Genomic DNA, 8,140 nt, shown 5'->3' with positions numbered 1-8,140 from the left:
ATTAAACTTGTTTGATATTATATTAATTATTTAATTTTTAGTTATACTTATAAAATAATTTATAAATAGTTATTAATAAGACAATTAATGAGTAAAAGATTTAAAAAAAATAAATCTATTTATCGAATCAATTCAAATCATTATGACTATCTGAATAATTATTTATTTCAAATTCTTATGACTTTTTTGTTTTGTCATAAAATAATTGTTTCCTTCTATACAAGCTTATTCGGATTAAAATAATATTGATTTATTAATATTTCAACAATTAATAAGTAAAAGATTTTTAAAAAATAAGTTTACCAAACAAGTTCAAATAGTCATGACTATTTGAATAATTATCCACTCTAAATCATTGTAACATTTTGTTTTGTAATAAAACAATTGTTTCAATTCATGTTAGCTTATTTGAAGTAAAATAATACTAATTTATTAATATTCCAAAAATTAAAAAGTTAGAGAATTAAAAAAATAAAATCTGTTTATCAATCAAGTTCAAATAGTTATGACTATCTTAATAATTATCGATTTCAAAACATTACAACCTTTTTTTTTGTCATAAAAGAATTAGTTCTATTCATTCAAGCTTATTTCAAATAAAATAATATAAATTTATTAATGTTCCAAAAATTAATAAGTAAAAATTTTAAAAATAAATTTATTTAAAAATTAATGTTCCAAAGCCAATTGTTTCTATTCATACAAAATTATTCAGAATAAAATAATACTATTTATTACTATTTTAAAAATTAATAAGAGATTTAAAAACTAAATCTCTTTACCTAACCAATTCAAATAGTTATGACTATTTGAACAATTATCTATCTCCAATTGTTATGATTTTTGTTTTGTCCTAAAACATTTAATTTCTATTCAACAAGCTTATTCAAAGTAAAATATTACTAAATTAATAATATTCTAAACATTTAAAAAATAAATGTGTTTGTTGAATCAATTCAAATAGTTAAGATTATTAAAATAATTATCTATTTCAAATCGTTTTGACCTTTTGTTTAGTCATAAAATAATTGCTTCAACTCATACATACTTATTCGAAATAAAATAATACTAATTATTAACATTCAGAAAATTATTAAGTAAGAAATTAAAAAAAAATCTATTTACAATACAAGTTCAAATATTTTTTACTATTTGAACAATTATCTATTTAAAATCGTTATGACCTTATATTTTATCATAAAATAATTGTTTCAGTTCACAAAAGCTTATCTAAAATAAAATAATATTACTTTATTAATATTATAAAAATTGATAAGTTAGACATTTAAAACATCAATCAGTTTATCGAATCAGTTTAAATAATTATGGCCATTTAAACAATTATCGATTTTAAATCGTTATGACCTTTTATTTTGTCATAAAACAATTATTTTTTATCATACAAGTTTATTTGAATAAAATAATACTAATTTAGTAATTCAAATATTAATAATAAATATATTTTTATAACTTAATAATTATTGATAATAATTAAACTAAATTATTATTAAATAATAATATTATTTGAACATTTAAATATTAGTTATTTAATAATTAAACTTTAATTAAATATAAATTAAATAATAGTTAATTAGATATTAGTTTAATAAGTTAATTAATTATATAATTGTTATATAATAGTTTAATAACAAAACTATTTAATAAATAATAATTATAATATTAATTTATAATTATTAACTATTAATAATGATAATTTGGACTAATAATTTATAAACAATTATTATTGTATTAATTTAATAATATTATAGTATTATTTGAATATAACTAAAAGTCAAATTATTTAATATAATTTGTATACTATTGCTTAAAATTATTAAAATTAATTAATAATTTTATTGATTAGTTAATAATAAATTACTCATAAATTAATATTTATACTATAATATCTATATATGTATTAGTAATAATAATATAATATTATTATTAATTTATTAAAATATTCATTAAAAAATTATTAATATTTATAATTTAAATATTAATTATAAATATTTACCTTATTAAACTAATACAATTAATCCAAATTGCATTAAGTAAATAATAAATAATTATTATTTACTATAATTAATGAATATAATATTTTTATTAATATAAATATACATTATTATATAAGATTATAAGTAATAAATAATTACTTTATTCCTAATATTATTATAAATAATAATAATCAAATATTACTATTAATATTTATAATAATATATTATTATTATAAGAATATTTGAACAATTATCTATTCATAATTATATCAAATTTATCTTGTTTAATATTAACGATTATTAATAAACTGAAAATATTATTATTAATATTATATGTTAATATTATCATAAGTCATTTAACAATTATAAAATGATATGTTATCATGTTACAAATTAATTTATAAATTAATAAACTATATTAATTATATAGTATGAATTTATTATAAAACAAGCTATGTTTTAAAGTTTATTTTTGTATTTATATTTTTGTTAATTCAATTTAATATTAATTAATTAATATTTAATTAATAAACAATAATATTAATTGTCATATTATTTATTAAAAATAGTATTATTAAAAAACCTTATTTTAATTATAAGCATTATTATTTAAATAATATAAAATATTATTTAATTAATAATAATTAATTGTTATATGTTAAAATTTATTATTAATAAAGGTTATTATGATTATATAATTTTTAAATAATTATTATATCTATTTTTTTTCGATATATAATAATTAATATAAAATAATTAGTAATATTAATTAATATAATAGTAATTAATATAATAATTCCAATAGTAAAAAGAAATAGTTAATATTCCAAATAATTATAATAATTATTTAATTATTATTATAATATTAATATAATAATATACAATCTTTAATAATTTCATAAAATTATAAATATATAACAATTATAAATTATTAAACTAATTTGAATCTTTAATTAATTATTAATTGATTATTAAGTAATTATTATACTGAACTAAACATTAATATAATATAATTTATATTATTAACTAATATTTTTGAATATTTAATTATTAATTTAAAGTATATTAAATTTTTAATATTTTCATTTTTAATAATGTTTAATTTTTACTTAGTTATAATTATTAATATAAAGAATATATTTAAACTACTAATAAATAAAGGACCTAAATATGTTCATATTTAAAATATGAATTAGTTAATTATTTGAAATAATTAAATTAATTAATATTTCAAAATTTAATAAGTAAAAATTTTAAAAATAAATTTGTTTTTTGAATATGTTCGAATAGTTCTAACTATTTGAACAATTTTTTATTTTAAATAGTTATGACCTTTTGTTTTATGATAAACCAATTGTTTCTATCCATACAAGCTTATTCCAAATAAAATAATTAAATTTATTAATATTCCAAAATTTAATAAGTAAAAATTTTAAAAATAAATTTGTTTTTTGAACATGTTCAATTAGATCCTACTATTTGAATAATTATCTATTTCAAATAGTTATGACCTTTTGTTTTGTGATGAATCAATTGTTTTTGTCTACATAAGCTTATTCAAAATAAAATAATACTAATTTAATAATATTCTAACAATTAGTAAGTAAACGATTTAAAAAATAAATCTATTTACCGAGTAAGCTCAATAGTTATAACTGTTTAAACAATTTTTATTTCTAATAATTATGATCTTTTGTTTTGTCAAAAAACAATTGTTTCTATTCATACAAGTTTATTCAAAATAAAATAATACTACTTTATTAATATTTTGCAAATTAATAGGTAGGAGATTTGAAAAATAAATCTGTTTACCGAACAAGTTCAAATAGTCATGTTAAATTAATATTATAATATAAATTTAAATAATAATTTAAATAAGCTACAATAAATAACTATTTAATTGTATAATTAAAATTTATTATAATTAAAAGTCATAACTATTATTTTATTAATTATTAACAATAATTAAATATTATATTTGTTAATTAATAGTTTATTATCTTATACATGTATAACAATTAATTATAAATTAATATAAAAATAATTTATATCAAGTATAAATAATAATAATAGTTTTATTATTAAATTATACTATTTGTATAATTTATATAATTATTGATTATATTAGATAATATTATAATAGTAATTATAAATAATTTATAATAAATATTGTTATTATATAATTAAGTATTTAACAATACTTATTAAAACAAATAATTTAATTATAATTTATAATAATTATAATATAATATTATAATTATATTATTATTTATAATTAACTTATTTGTTTTAATATTATTAATTTTAGCAATTAATATTATATATTTCTATAATAATATATTGTTTATTATTAATATGTTTATATTAATTATTACTATTTAAATTTTTGAAATAGTTAAATTTATTAATAATTATAAAAAGAGAGATTTAAAAACTAAATTTATTTCATATTATATGTTATTATTTAGTTAATAATTTATCTAAAATAATTAGCTAATTTATTAAAATAATAATAAATTATGACAATTTATCTGTATATATATTTATATAATTATGTATAAATCAAAGTTCTAATTAATTATTCCTAATTATTCATGATTTAAATAAAATAAACTAAATTAATATGATCTAATTAAATATTTCTTAAAATCGTTATTAAATATATAATTCAATAATTTAATTTATTAAATTATTAACTATATAGATTATAACTAAAAATATTTAAACAAAAGGTAATAAATTAGTATTATTATTAATAATAAATTATTTCATAATTGCAACAATTATCACTATTTAAATTTTTATTATTTAATTAAGAATGTAATAAATAATGTTATAATAATAGATATAATAATAAGCTATAATAAAATAATAAGCTATTATTTAAATTATTTGAAATAGATAATAGACAATTATTTATTTGAATAATTATACCTAATATTGATATTATTATTTGTAATCTGTATATTAATTAGTTATAATATTATTTTATTATAATATAGATAATATATTTTCAAAAATTATTTATTACAAATAATAAATTTTATTATTAATTTGGTAGTAATAATTGTATAATAATAAATTTAATTATTTAGTTATAATTAAATAGTTGTTAGCTTTATAGGTGAGATGGTGATCCAAGAGGGAGGTGAATTGGATTTCTCCAAATTCTTCCCAAACAAATGATTTCAATATAATTGAATGAAAATTAAAACAATAAGCACTTTTGATGAAAATGTAATGCAAACAATAATAACTACTGTACCAAGAATCAAATATAAACAACAATAAATTGTAAGGAGATAGGGATAGAGAAATCAAACACAATGATTTATAGAGGTTCGGTCCTTCTCTACAAGGCACCTACATCCTCTTTTCTTGGTTGTCCACACCAAGGCTTCAATCCACTATTCTTGAATTGCAATTACAACCTATCTTTTTCTTTCTAAGGCTGAAGATAGAAACCTTTACCCTTTGTAGTATTTTACCCAATCTCACTACAAAGCTCTCAAGAGGATACCTCACCTCTTGTTCTCTTCCACCTTTGTATATTAAAGGTAATTTTGCAAACAATAGAACAACCTCTCTAAGGCTAAGTGTAGGCTAAGTTTAAGTATAAGAAAATGATGAATGAATAACAAATATAATTTGGATACAATAAATACAAAGATATGGACTTTGAAGCTCTAAAACTCTTGATTCTTTGAGAGAATGAAAATATGGCTTGTTGGTTTTTGCTCTCTTGATTTATCAATCTTCTTGGTGTGTTGGAGTGCCTAATTTATAGAGAAATTAAAGGAGTAGCCGTTGGTGTGATTCTGCCCAGACCCAATTGATCCCTTCCTTGAGGGGATCGATTGGTTCAAGTTTATATGCCATTTCATGCTTAAAAAACATGACCCGATCAATCCTATCAATGGCTGGGTGGTTGTCTGTTGTTTTACACTTTACTCACTAATTTGATCATATCTTAAGTTATATAAATCCAAATCACAAACCGTTTAAATATTTAGAAACTAGACTTAAAGGGCTTTCTATCCATGTAAAATTCATCACCTAATTCATTGACTACGAATTATAGTGAATTTGCAAATTTACTCCTTGTGCAGTTTTTCTGACAACTGTAGAATGTCTAGTAAAAATTCAAAAACTTTTCTTAGAAAATTTGAATTTTGATTTTGTTTGATCCATTAGAAAGTAGACTCAAAGAGCTTTCCAACCATATAAAATTCAAATATTAAAACTTTTTGAATTAATACAAAAAAAATAATTTCAATGTTGGAAAACTTTGTTCTTGTAAAACAACTTTCTTAAGTTAATCTATTTCTCAAAACCAATATTATCAAAACTACGTTAAGTCTAAAATGAATAAGTTCGCTTTAAAAACAACAATTGGACTTTCATTTAAGCTCAAATAAATAATCTTTAAAGATAGATTTTGTTTGAGAAATATAAAAACAAAGAAATGTTTGTTCATACTATGAAAAACATATTATTTATTTAATACCAAAATATAAAACTTAAGAACATGTACTAGATAAATCTTTTTCAAAATCTTGATCAAGTTTATTTAGCTTAATGTTTTGTCATTTCAAAATAAGGATCAATTCAAGGCTATCAATAGTTTTAAAGATAATAAAAAATATAATATATTCTATATTTAATATATCATAATATAGAGCATTTGTCTATAATATAAATTTAATTCATTTAATTATATAAATATTTGTTTAATTAATAAATTGTTGTTATTGTTTTAATTAAATTGTTAATTTGAATATAAAAACTTATTAATAATTATAACAAATAATTAACTATATAATATATATTAATTATTATCCAAAATTTTGATTAATTATAGAATTAATTATAACTTTATTAATAAATATTACAATAGTATAATTATTATATTAATTAACTTATTTGTTAACTATTATTCAAATAGTTATACTTATAGTTGAACATATTTATTTTTTAATATTTTAAACTAATTAATATTATAATATTTATAATAGAATATAACATTTAAAATTATATTCTATTTTATAATTTATTATTATATTATAATTATATTATAATTAATTTTTATATATAATTAACAATTAAATTATTAACAATTGTTTTATGGTAGAACAAAAGGTTGTAACAATTTGAAATAGAAAATTGTTCAAATAGTTATAACTATTTGAACTAGTGCAATAGACTGATTTATTTTTTAAATGTCTTATTAATTCTTAAAATATTAATAAATTGGCATTATTTTATTTCAAAAAAGCTTGTATGTTGAAAAACAATTTTTTTATGACAAAACAAAAGGTAATAACAATTTGAAATAGATAGTTGTTTAAATGGCTATAATTATTTGAACTGATGGGGTAAACTGATTTATTTTTTTAAATTAGTTACTTATTAATTTTCAAAATATTACTAAAGTAGTATTATTTTATTTTGGATAAACTTTTATGAACTAAAACAATTGTTTTATGACAAAATAAATGGTCATAATTATTTTAAAAAATAATTGTTCAAATAGCCATAATTATTCGAACTTGTTCGGTAAACAGATTTATTTTTTTAAATCTCATGATTATTAATTTTTTGAATGTTAATAAATTAGTATTATTTTCTTTCAAATAAGCTTGTATGAACTGAAGCAATTATTACACGACTAAAGAAAAGGTCAGAATTGTTAGCTTTATAGGTTAGATGGTGATCCAAGAGGGGGGTGAATTGGATCTCTCCAAATTCTTCCTAAACAATGATTTCAATATAGTTGAATGGAAATTAAGACAATAAGCACTTTTGATGAAAATATAATGCAAACAATAACAATTAATGAACTTAAAATCAAATATGAACAACAATAAATTATAAGGAAATAGGGATAGAGAAATCAAATATAATGATTTTAGAGGTTTGGTCCTTCTCCACAAGGCACCTACGTCCTCTCTCTTGGTTGTCCACACCAAGGCTTCAATCCACTAATTAAAGAAAAATTCTTACAAGATATAAACCTATCTTGTACTAAATCTCTATCTTTTTCTCAAGGCTTAGTTAGCAACCTCTACCCTTACAATATCAAGAGGATACCTCACCTCTTGTTCTCTTCCACCCTTGTATATCCTAGGTAATTTTGAAAACAATAG

This window comes from Durio zibethinus, chromosome 27 (genome assembly GCF_047325235.1).
Source record: "Durio zibethinus cultivar Kanyao isolate XHJ-2024 chromosome 27, ASM4732523v1, whole genome shotgun sequence".
Lineage (NCBI taxonomy): Eukaryota > Viridiplantae > Streptophyta > Magnoliopsida > Malvales > Malvaceae > Durio > Durio zibethinus.
This window is presented reverse-complemented; position numbering follows the sequence as displayed.